Genomic DNA, 12,535 nt, shown 5'->3' on the forward strand with positions numbered 1-12,535 from the left:
GGACCAAAAACTGACAGAAATTAACTGATAGCTTCTGAAATGTGTCGACTTGCTTCTTTACCCTCTATTATATCATTGTGAATTTAAATGGGTTGGAAAAAATAAAGTACTTGAAGACATCAACTTGGGATCTGGTTAATACTGATGCTTGCTATGTTCGATAGGTTTGAGGATTTCACAGTCTTTTTATTTCTTTTAATTTGTCTGTTTGAAATCAACAGAAATATTCAGCATTACTTACTGTCTGCAGCGTCTCACTAAAAGGACAAAAAAGCAGAAATAATGTAAATAAACATTAGTACATGATTATCACATTTGAAAATATTTGCATTCAGAACATTATTGATGCTCTTTTTACTTAGTTTTATGTTTATTATCGGAGGTGCCAGGACTAAATTACAGATTTTAGCTAAAAACAGAACTAAGTGAAGTTGTATGAAGTAAGTTAGTACAGTCAAGTGTGATTTGTTGATCACAGACTAAAGGAGCCTGCTGTTTGTGTAAATCAGAGGTCGATCTGTTAACATCAACAGTATGTATGAAAGCTTGTGACTTACAGCATCGGTGCCGCAGATGGGGTCGCAAAATGCTATACCAAGTTAGAGAAGGGGGAAAGAGAGAGGAATCATTTAGTCAAATTATCAACAGAGGTCGATCAACAGAATCTTAAAAGACAAATATTCTAATAAATGAATAATTTTTGGAGCAAAAACTGACAAAAATTCACTGATTCCAGCTTCTGAAATGTGTCGACTTGCTTCTTTACCCTCTATTATATCATCGTGAATTTAAATGGGTTGGACAAAATAAGGTACTTGAAGACACCAACTTGGGATCTGGTTAATACTGATGCTTGCTCTGTTTGATAGGTTTGAGGCATTTCACAAGGTCTTTTTATTTCTTTTATTTGTCTGTTGAAATCATCAGAAAATATTCAGTAATACTTACAGTCTGCATCTGGCCCCTAAAGGGACAAAAAGCAGAAAATGGAGGTCTGGAGGGGAGGGTTTTGCGAGCTGGGGGTCGACAGCCGTACCGAAGGACCGCCATTCCACGGTCGCCATTCCAAGCCTGAAGCCCAAACCTTTACCATAACCCGGTTAAGGTTAGGGTTTCATGTTCGGAATGGCGACCTTTTTTCAAAAATAGTTAAGGGCCGGCATTCTGAAACATGAAAGTGAACGTTCGGAATGGCGGCCCTTCAGAGTGCCGCCCTGGACCCGTACGAACTTGAGACGCACAGGAGAGAAATGGTCAGGCTTGCATGTATAGACTTTGCAAGTGATTGAATCAGGGTGACGTAGGTGGTTGGGTTAATGCAGCACAGGTGGTTTGATTGGCCGGGCCTGGGTGGCAGATCAGCGAGGGGGTGTGGCGTGGTCCAGTCCCTGAACCTTAGTTATAATAACTCCATATCATAAAAGTGTGTTGATACGTTGCTGAAAACACAAACAATTATACTGAAGGCATTAAATCTGCATTTTAATTATATTTTGGTACGTTTTTAAAATAGTTTTGTTATTTTCAATGACATTATCAACATATAGATTAATTTTATATCATTTTTTATGTATACTTGTATTTTTAATATAAAATAAATACCCTCTGGACAGAAAGTGTGCATGTTTTGTATTTGACCTCCATTTGTAATGACAATGCTTGATGTTTCCTAAGAAAGGAAGTGATTTCTCAGTTTTATCAGCAACTGAAGAACAAACACGGTATTTCAGAACTCAGAGGGAACAAAGGTCAACTTCCTCTTTGTAAAGTTAAGACCTGAGATCACAATAACACCCAAACAATGAACAAACACATAGATTGAACCCATGTGCATTACATCATCCAGAGTTAAACAGTCCTGTGCTTAGCTGTGCTATGCAATGCTGTGTGCTATCTAGGCCCAGTTCAACGTTACCAGTCTTTGAAGAAAAGGTGCTGGTGGTTCCTTGGCTGATGAGCCAAGCAGGCGAAGGTTGTATTTCCAATGTTGAACAATGTTGTTCTTGCTGTGCAAGGTCTGATGAAAGATAGTGGGCGGAGTAAACTGGTCGTTCCTTTCCTTTGCAGGGATAGCAGCTTGGTGCTAACTTGCTTCATGTTCCTTGGATTGTGTGGTTAGCTGGTAATCAGTAATCACGACTTCTCAGTAGTGATTACTGAGTACTCATCACTTTGGCTTGGATCACATCCATCTTTGAACTCGGCTTCATTTAATTCTCATGTATGCACCTCAGAAGTTAAATGACTGCATGTCACACGGTTGTGATGTGTTGGCAAAGTCTGCCCACAGACAGAGAGACAGACAGACATGTTGAAAACAATAACAGCTGTACTTGAGCAGACGGGGATGGCTGGAACTGGGTTACACTGTATCTGCAACTTCAAATGTGAAACAATCATTCACCAACAATGACTTTTGGGATTGTTGGTCGAGTTGGCCGCCATCCCAAAGTGTCAGAATTGGACGAGTTGGAAATGAGACTCGAAAATCTACTTTACTTACAAATAGGACCTTTAATAATAATGGTTAAAAAAAATGAAATCTTACTGCTTATACTCGTCCCAACATTTGATGCTTCCAAAGGATAACTATAGCACTAGCGTATAGTTAGCACTATTAGCACGGGGAATAGCACTAGCGTATCGTAACAAAATATTGGTGAAATGAACTAGTTTCGTGGCAAATAATGCGTTATATAGAGGCTGCGCTTCGGTGCCCCGTCACTCGCATTATATGGATATACCGGCGCTACACTGGATTTTATTTCGTCCGAACGACACCAAATGACACCAAAGTTATCTGGGTGAGTAAATGATCATATATTTTGCTAGAAATAAGGTCCAGGTTGTAAAAAACGGTAGTTATCCTTTAAATGAGGCCTCCTCGCACTTAAGAAGCCTGGTAAACAAAGGAAAGTGCACCAATCCTAATGTCCAGTAGGTGGCGCCTGCTTGTCACAGGCCCCCCAGGTTTGATACTCCCAACTCCCATTGTCTGTGAGCGCACCTGAACGCGCCGGTTCCACCGCCATTGGAGGAGATAAATACAGCTGCAGGATCATTTTCATCGCTTTCATCATTTTTTAATTCGTATTCATGCCTGACTTATCCAAGTCTTGTTTCGGCCATTTTTGTAATCAAACGAACATGAGTTCCTAAATTCCTGTCCATCCATTTTTGTAGTCCTTTCAATGGAAGACTCCGTGATGTCACAGTCCAAGAGATCGTGACTGCCATTTTGGCCTCCACCATAATGTCACTTTGACAATGACCGCACACACACACACTCACTCACACACACACACACACACACACACACACACACACACACACACAGAGGTCCGCTGCTATCTGCTCTCTGCTGGTTGTCTGCAGTGAAGCAGACGGTCACTTTGTGGGACCAGAACAAATTGCCACCATATTCAAGTTAAAAAGTGAAAATTCACATTTTTATCACATAATGTTGTATACATTATGCATTTTTAGTTAATGACTGAAAAATCAATTGCACTAAAATTAACCTTAATATTAAAAGTGGCCTTTAATATGTCCTGTAATATGTTCTTTGCATGCATTTCTTGCTATACATTTATTACATTGTGTAGCACAATGTGATGACAGTAAAGAAGGGAGCACATACGTTATACCACAGTGTGTTGTTATTCTGTTCAGTGCACACTAGAGAGCAGCACTGGAACACTATTAGAAAAGGCACGCACACAGATTTCAGACTCATTTTTCAACTCCTCTCTCTGATCTACAGGATGCACCTGCAGGCCTCCTGTCTTTATTTAGCTCCATGTAAATGAAGAGGTCAAGTGTCAGCCTTCTGTAAAGTCAGAGGGAACTGAATGAAGTCACATTCATCAGCAAGTGAGCAAAGAAACAAATGTATGACAATAAAAGTCACTCAGTACTTCTCTATTATATTATATATTGTACAGAGCAGTTTTCTGTGATTATTTTGTGCATATGTCTTGTGGTATTTACTGGTTGTGATGGTCAGTGCTTGGATTCATTTCCTTCACTGTTCCTTTATTTGGAAATATTTTACAAATACACTTTACAGATGAGGTCAAGAGAAGAGAGAGAGAGAGAGAGAGAGAGAGAGAGAGAGAGAGAGTGCGTGTGTGTGTGTGTGTGTGTGTGTGTGTGTGTGTGTGTGTGTGTGTGCGTGTGTGTGTGTGTGTGCGTGCGTGCGTGTGTGTATGTGATAGAGACAGAGAGAGAGAGGGGGGTGGGGGTGGGGTGAAGTATGTCTCACAGTTGCAAAGAAACAAATAGTATTTGACACTTCTGACCCCTTATAGCCTCCACTTTGACTGCCGGGTCAAATTGACCCGTACGGTATCTATGTAATATAAACATGCAGGGGGGTGTTGCAAATGAGCCATTTTCATATTATATGTTGATTACACTTATTAAACCAAGCTGAATAAGTTTCATACTGAAAAAATGCTTTGAAGTATTTATTTTTTTTAACTATAAAATGGGTCATTTGACCCTCGTAATAACAGGAGGGTTAATTTTAATAATTATTATCAATAATTATTATTTTCTATTAACCACGCCTGCCCTACCATCAATTCCCAACCTCACCAATAATATAACAAGCATATATTCACTTAAATTACACCACAAAACAGAGATGGTCTTGTTGGATGAAGGAAAGGAGGTTTGAGTAGGGCTGTGGATTGGCTGGACTGTATAGGAACCAGGGAGGTTGAGACTCAGAATGGGGATACGTCTCAATGGGGTCAACCCGAGGCATTAAATCTGCATTTTAATTATATTTTGGTACATTTTTAAAATAGTTTTGCTATTTTCAATGACATTATCAACATATAGATTAATTCGATATCATTTTTCATGCATACTTTTTTCAAATATTTTTAATATAAAATAAATACCCGCTTGACAGAAAATGTGCATGTTTTGTGTTTGACCTCACGTTTGTAATGACAATGCTTGATGTTTCCTAAGAAAGGAAGTGATTTATCAGTTTTATCAGCAACTGAAGAACAAACACGGTATTTCAGAACTCAAGGGGAGCAAAGGTCAACTTCCTCTTTGTAAAGTTAGAAGAAATATACAGTATGTAAGTTTATTGTTAAGTCTTGTAACATAACAGTACATTCTGACATTAAATGGAAACTAGAGACCACCTTGTGATTGCAGGCCCGCAAACATGATCACGTTCCGACCCATGACTACTCAGTGGTGATTACTACATTGTCACAGGAGTACTCAGTACTGTCATAACCCGGCTCTTAGGCCATGACAAATACGGGATGGACACAATAGATGACTGAGAATTAAATTGTTTATTATGATGAAGCATATAACTGGAAATAAATAACTACACATGTGGAGTGTGTGAGTCAGTATTACCAGTAATGCAAATGTGAATGTGTGAGCATTGTGAGGTGTGCAGTGTTGTAGCGCTAAAACAAATCCAAAACCAATTGGAGCTGGGTTACACTGACCCGCAACTTAAAATGTGAAACAGTTAATCACCAACAATGACTTTTGCGGTTTTCTATTTCATAAATTCCACAACCTCACACTATTATAAAGTGGCCTGTTGTATCATCTAATGTAATGGTCGCACTGCAGCAGCAGTCAGGATTTGACGAGTTGGGAAAATAAATTCTTACTTCTAAAGCTCCTCCCAACATTTGATGGTTCCAGCTTCTCGACTGTATGAATTAGATGATTTTTTTGTACTCATTTTACATTTTATAGCTTGAATGTATTTGTCTCTTTTGGAAACGGCCAATAGCACGAATGCCATTTACACAATGATCATCTTAGCTCTTATGAAATTGTTATTTTGACTGTTCTGATGCTTTATAGACCAAATGATTAATCTATTGATGGAGGAAATGCCAGACTTGAATCATTTCCAAAGTGCTGCTATACCAGAGACACAAGTCGATTCAGAAACAGAAAGAAATAGGAAGAGTGTTCATTTAATGAACTGATCACACCAACACACACATTATTTAGATCTACTTAATATAAACATTTACCTCTGACTTAATGAAAAACAATGTTCTTGATCATTATCACCAATAAATTTACAAGCACATGTTCACTTAAATAACACCACAAAACAGAGATGGTCTTTTGAAATGCAGCTTTATTCAGCTGGATAGTTTTCACTATCAAGCAATTTTACATTTTTCAACATCAATTGGAGCTGTGACTAAAATCACTTCATCTCAAAGGCTTCATGTTTACTCATCCGATTATTTCTTGCTTTGCAAAGCACAAAGATATAGTTCAAACTATATCTTCAAAATCAAGAACAGACTCAGTCTTGATAGTATCGACTCCATTTATCTTTGGCCACTTCATCTTGGGATGTTCCCTGACTATTTGCATAACAAGATAGAGAAGGGGGAAAGAGAGAGGAATCAGTTAGTTAAATTATCAACAGAGGTCGATCAACAGAAACTTAAATGACGAATATTTTAATAATTCTGCAATAATTTTTCAATCAAAAATCTGACAGAAATTAACTGATAGCTTCTGAAATGTGTCGACTTGCTTCTTTACCCTCTATTATATCATTGTGAATTTAAATGGGTTGGACAAAATAAACTACTTGAAGACATCAACTTGGGATCTGGTTAACACTGATGCTTGCTATGTTTGATAGGTTTGAGGCATTTCACAAAGTCTTTTTAATTCTTTTATTTGTCCGTTTGAAATCAACAGAAAATATTCAGTAATACTCACCGTCTGCAGCGTTTCACTAAAGGGACATAAAGCGGAAAAAATTATAAATAAACATTAGTACATGATTATCATATTTGATATTCTTTGCATTTAGAACATTATTGATGCTGTCTTTACTTAGTTTTATGTTTATTATCTGAGGAGCCAGGACTAATTAAAGGATTTTAGCTAAAAACAGAACTAAGTGAAGTTGTATGTAGTAAGTTAGTACAGTCAAGTGTGATTTGTTGATCACAGACTAAAGGAGCCTGCTGTTTGTGTAAATCAGAGGTTAATCTGTTAACATCAACTCAGTATGTATGAACACTTGTGACTTACAGCATCGAAGTCGTATATAGGGTTGGGGAATGCTATACCAAGTTAGAGAAGGGGGAAAGAGAGAGGAATCAGTTAGTCAAATTATCAACAGAGGTCGATCAACAGAATCTCAAATGACAATTATTCTAATAATTTAATAATTTTGCAGTAATTTTTGGAGCAAAAACTGACAGAAATTCACTGATTCCAGCTTCTGAAATGTGTCAAAATAAGGTACTTGAAGACATCAACTTGGGATCTGGTTAATACTGATGCTTGCTGTGTTTGATAGGTTTGAGGCATTTCACAAAGTCTTTTTATTTCTTTTTTATTTGTCTGTTTGAAATCAACAGAAATATTCAGTAATACTTACCGTCTGCAACTGGCCCCTAAAGTGACAAAAAGGGGAAAATGAGATAAATAAACATTAGTATATTATTATCACATTTGAAAATCTTTGCATTTAGAACATTAATGATGCTCTCTTTACTTAGTTTAATGTTTATTATCTGAGGTGCCAGGACTAAATAACAGATTTTAGCTAAAAACAGAACTAAGTGAAGTTGTATGTAGTAAGTTAGTACAGTCAAGTGTGATTTGTTGATCACAGACTCAAGGAGCCTGCTGTTTGTGTAAATCACAGGTCAATCTGTTAACATCAACTCAGTATGTATGAAAGCTTGTGACTTACTGCATTGGTACGAACCCTGACTCTCCCCGGGTTCAGCCATGAGGACGACCAGCGTCAACACCAGAAAGATCATAACACACTTCATCCTGAGGAACAAATCACAGTGGCCACATCTAGAATCATTCACTGCCTTCATTCACCAGTGTCAAAGCTCATCACAACTCATCTCAAAGACTTTACATTTATTAAAGTAACATCAGGATTAAATTGACTTCTCACCTTTCCACAGCTTGTTTGTCAGAACCAAAAAAAAAACTGGTGTCACAGACAGCAAAGTGAGCACTGTGAGATCTAGAGGTGATGTGGTGAGCAGTCGTGAGTTACCCGTCTCTTTATAAGGATGGAGATGGAGTAATCTTATCCAGTCATTCTGTATTTCTCAATGTGTTTTGCAATTCCCTTTTTTTTACGGACTGTAATGATGATGAAAGATGAAAACATATCTTACATATATAAAAAACATAAAACATAAAACATATATATTACAATTTCACTAACACAGTTCATTTAAATTGGTAGAAGAGTTTGGGAGGATAGGAAAAGCGGGGTCAGGGTTGTTGGATGAGGGAAGGTGGGTTCGAGGTTGGTGGATAAAGGAAAGGAGGTTTGAGTAGGGCTGCGGACTGGCTGGACCGTCTAGGAACCAGGGAGGTTGAGACTCAGAATTGGGGTACGTCTCGATGGGCGCACGTCTTGGTCGGCGTGGCTTCATTGTCCCCCCTGTGGTTCCTGTGCTGGAATGGCCTGGGTCCCTGTTCTGGAGGTTCTTCTTGCCGTGGGATGGCAATGTCGAAGGCTGGGCTGCCGGTGATCCTGTGAGGGAGGATAGTGGAGAAGGAGAGGGTCTGAGCGGGAGGGCTGTACGAACTGGGGGTCGACAGCCGTTCGGAAGGACCGCCATTCGACGGTCCGCCATTCCGACCGGGTTATGGTTAAGGTTTGGGTTTCAGGTTCAGAATGGCGACCTTTTTTAAAAAATAATTAAGGGCCGGCATTCTGAACCATGAAAGTGGAAATGGTCAGGCTTGCATGTATAGACTTTGCAAGTGATTGAATCAGGGTGACGTAGGTGGTTGGGTTAATGCAGCACAGGTGGTTTGATTGGCTGGGCCTGGGTGGCAGATCTGCGAGGAGGCGTGGCGTGTTGCAGTCCCTGAACCTTAGTCATAATAACTCCGTATCATAAAAATGTGTTGATATGTTGCTAAAAACACAAACAATTATGCTGAAGGCATTAAATCTGCATTTTAATTATATTTTGGTACATTTTTAAAATAGTTTTGTTATTTTCAATGACATTATCAACATATAGATTAATTTGATTTCATTTTTTATGTATACTTATATTTTTAATATAAAATAAATACCCTCTGGACAGAAAATGTGCATGTTTAGTGTTTGACCTCACATATTTCTGATGACAATACTTGATGTTTCCTAAGAAAGGAAATGATTAATCAGTTTTATCAACAACTGAAGAACAAACACGGTATTTCAGAACTCAAAGGGAACAAAGGTCAACTTCCTCTTTGTAAAGTTTATACAGTATATAAGTTCATTGTTAAGTCTTGTAACATAACAGTACATTCTGAAATGAAATGGAAACTAGAGACCACCTTGTGATTGCAGGCCCGTAAACACGATCACGTTCCGACCCATGACTACTCAGTGGTGATTACTACATTGTCACAGGAGTGCTCAGTACTGTCATAACCCGGCTCTTAGGCCATGACAAATACGGGATGGACACAATAGATGACTGAGAATTAAATTGTTTATTATGATGAAGCATATAACTGGAAATAAATAACTACACATGTGGAGTGTGTGAGTCAGTATTATCAGTAATGCAAATGTGAATGTGTGAGCATTGTGAGGTGTGCAGTGTTGTAGCACGAAAACAAAGCCAAAGCCAAACAAAGCAAAGGCGTGTGGACGGTGGCTGGGTCCAGACCAAGTGAGGGAGAACGCAGAGTAGAGCTGGGCTTTTATCATGTGGGAGCGCTTAGCCCAGGTGCTCCAAACCTGGCTGGCTACTGCTACATCCTCCTCAACACCTTCACAGAGAAACAGTACCACACAGTAACTTGTCCACAACACCCAAATATCAAACAGTCAGGCAGAGGCCATCACAGCACTCGTGTTCTAAATGCAAAAATATTTGCATTTAGAACATTAATGATGCTCTCTTTACTTAGTTTGGGTTTATTAGCTGAGATGCCAGGAGAGAAAATTAACTTTTTTATGTTTGAGCCTCACATGTTTCTAATGACAATGCTTGATGTTTCCAAGAAAGAAAGTGATTTATCAGTTTCTCTGGCAAAAGAAGAACAAACAAGGTACTTCAAAAGTCAATGGGAATAAAAGTCGACTTCCTCTTTGTAAAGTTAAGACCTGAGATCACAATAACACCCAAACAATGAACAAACACATAGATTGAACCCATGCGCATTACATCATCCAGAGTTAAACAGTCCTGTCCTTAGCCGTGCTATGCTATGCTGTGTGCTATGTAGGCCCAGTCTAACGTTACCAGTCTTTGAAGAAAAGGTGCTGGTGGTTCCTTGGCTGATGAGCCAAGCAGGTAGAGTTTGTAATTCCAATGTTGAACAATGCTGTTCTTGCTGTGCAAGGTCTGATGAAAGATGGTGGATGGAGTAAACCGGTCGTTCCTTTACTTTGCAGGGATAGCAGCTTGGTGCTAACTTGCTTCGTGTTCCTTTGATTGTGTAGTTAGCTCGTAAGCTTTGTGTTGCAGCTGCTGGCACTAACTAAGCTGGAATACTAGCAGGACCTCATGCCACTGCTGTGAGGAGAAGTTCTTTGGACCTGCTGGAAATGCAGCTGGCAACTCTCAGCAGCTGTTAGGCCCAGAAGAATCCAGCAGAAGAGAACTTGAGGGCAGGCAGCCCTGTAGGGAACGAGGTGGGGAAGAGAGAGAAGAAAAGGAAGGAGCTGGAGTTTTGACTTTCTGGTGAAAGGGCGGTCTGACAACCTGACCAATAGTAGCTCAAAACTGAATTTGCACCTAGTTGTGAAGACTGGGGAATTCTGAGTCCATTTTGAAATCCACAATGAACAACTTCATCTGTGGGTCCCAACATTAGCTGAGATGCCAGGACGGAAAATGTACTTTATTTTTATTTGAGCCTCACATGTTTGTAATGACAATGCATGATGCTTCCTAAGAAAGGAAGTGATTTATCAGTTTTATCAGCAAAAGAAGAACAAGTTATTTCAAAACTCAGGTATAAAAAAAAAGGTCAACTTCCTCTTTGTTAAGTTAGAAGAAATATACAGTATAGTTTATTGTTTAAGTCTTGGAACACAACAGTACATTCTGTAATAAAATATAAGCTAGATTTAATGAACTGATCACACCAACACACACATTATTTAGATCTACTTAATATAAACATTTACATCTGACTTAATAAAAAAAAAAGTTCTTGATCATCATCACTGTTGGGACCTTCCACATAGTTCTGACATCAGATCGGCCCGCGTTTAGCTCAATGCTTAAATGTGGTCTCCTCACACTAACGAAGCCTGGTAAACAAAGGAAAGTGCACCGATCCTAATGTCCAGTAGGTGCCGCCTGCTTGTCACAGGCCCCCCAGGTTTGAAACTCCCACCTCCCATAGTCTGTGTGCGCACCTGAACGCGTCGGTTCCACTGCCACCAGAGGAGATAAATACAGCTGCAGGATCATTTTCATCGCAATCCCAGATGTTACATGTTGCGGGAAGCATCAGCTTTCGTCTGCGCAACTGTACTCAAAGGGAGCACCCAGACATTTGGATTAACCCAATTCTAGACACATGATTCAGCAAATTCATTATCATTTTTGAATTCGTATTCACGTCTGACTTCTCCAAGTCATGTTTCAGCCGTTTTTTTCCTGTCAGCCATTTTTGTAGTCCTATCAACGGAACACTCCATCCAAGAGATTGTGACCGCCGTTTTGGCTCTCCACTATCTTGTCACTTTGACAATGACCGCCATCTTGGCTCCTACTTCTTTGTCTCATACACACACACACACACACACACACACACACACACACACACACACACACACACAGATGTCTGCTGCTATCTGCCCTCTGCTGGTTGTCTGCAGTAAAGCACACGGTCAGTTTGTGGGACCAGAACAAATTGCCACCATATTATCTCAAGTTAAAAAGTGAAAATTCACATTTTTATCACATAATGTTGTATACATTTAGCATTTTTAGTTAATGACTGAAGAATCAATTGCACTGAAATTAACATTAATATTAAAAGTGGCCTTTAATATGTCCTGTAATATGTTCTTTGCATGCATTTCTTTCTATACATTTATTACATTGCGTAGCACAATGTGATGGCAGTAAAGAAGGGAGCACATACGTTATACCACAGTGTGTTGTTATTCTGTTCAGTGCACACTAGAGAGCAGCACTGGAACACTATCAGAAAAGGCACGCACACATTTCAGACTCATTTTTCAACTCCTCTCTCTGATCTACAGGATGCACCTGCAGGCCTCCTGTCTTTATTTAGCTCCATGTAAATTAAGAGGTTCAGTATCAGTTCTCTGTAAAACTGTCGCTTGACAGGAAACACACTGATGTTTTAATAAAATGTGTAAGTTAGTCAGTCGGCATATTTGCAGTATGTTAGTGAGATTATTACTGGTGTGAAGACAAGGTCTGTTTTATTAATGAAACTAAGACCTTTTTACAAATGATACATTTTTTAAAAAGAAATCAGGAAATTGGATTCATACAATTTAAATAAGATCATTTTAGAGACTGTTCAC

At 39.1% G+C, this 12,535-nt stretch overlaps 1 long non-coding RNA gene across 1 annotated transcript; it reads right to left on the reverse strand.

Moving 5' to 3' along the window:
* Positions 1-6,124: 6,124 nt before the first annotated feature.
* On the reverse strand, positions 6,125-8,038 carry LOC311268547. The gene is made up of 6 exons (XR_014623976.1): positions 7,952-8,038; positions 7,733-7,818; positions 7,415-7,430; positions 7,063-7,094; positions 6,745-6,760; positions 6,125-6,377 (listed from the first exon to the last, which is right to left on the reverse strand). It is a non-coding gene; the product is annotated as an uncharacterized lncRNA (long non-coding RNA).
* Between the last annotated feature and the right edge of the window lie 4,497 nt (positions 8,039-12,535).

This window comes from Pagrus pagrus (assembly GCF_965226575.1).
Source record: "Pagrus pagrus genome assembly, chromosome: 13".
Classification (NCBI taxonomy): domain Eukaryota; kingdom Metazoa; phylum Chordata; class Actinopteri; order Spariformes; family Sparidae; genus Pagrus; species Pagrus pagrus.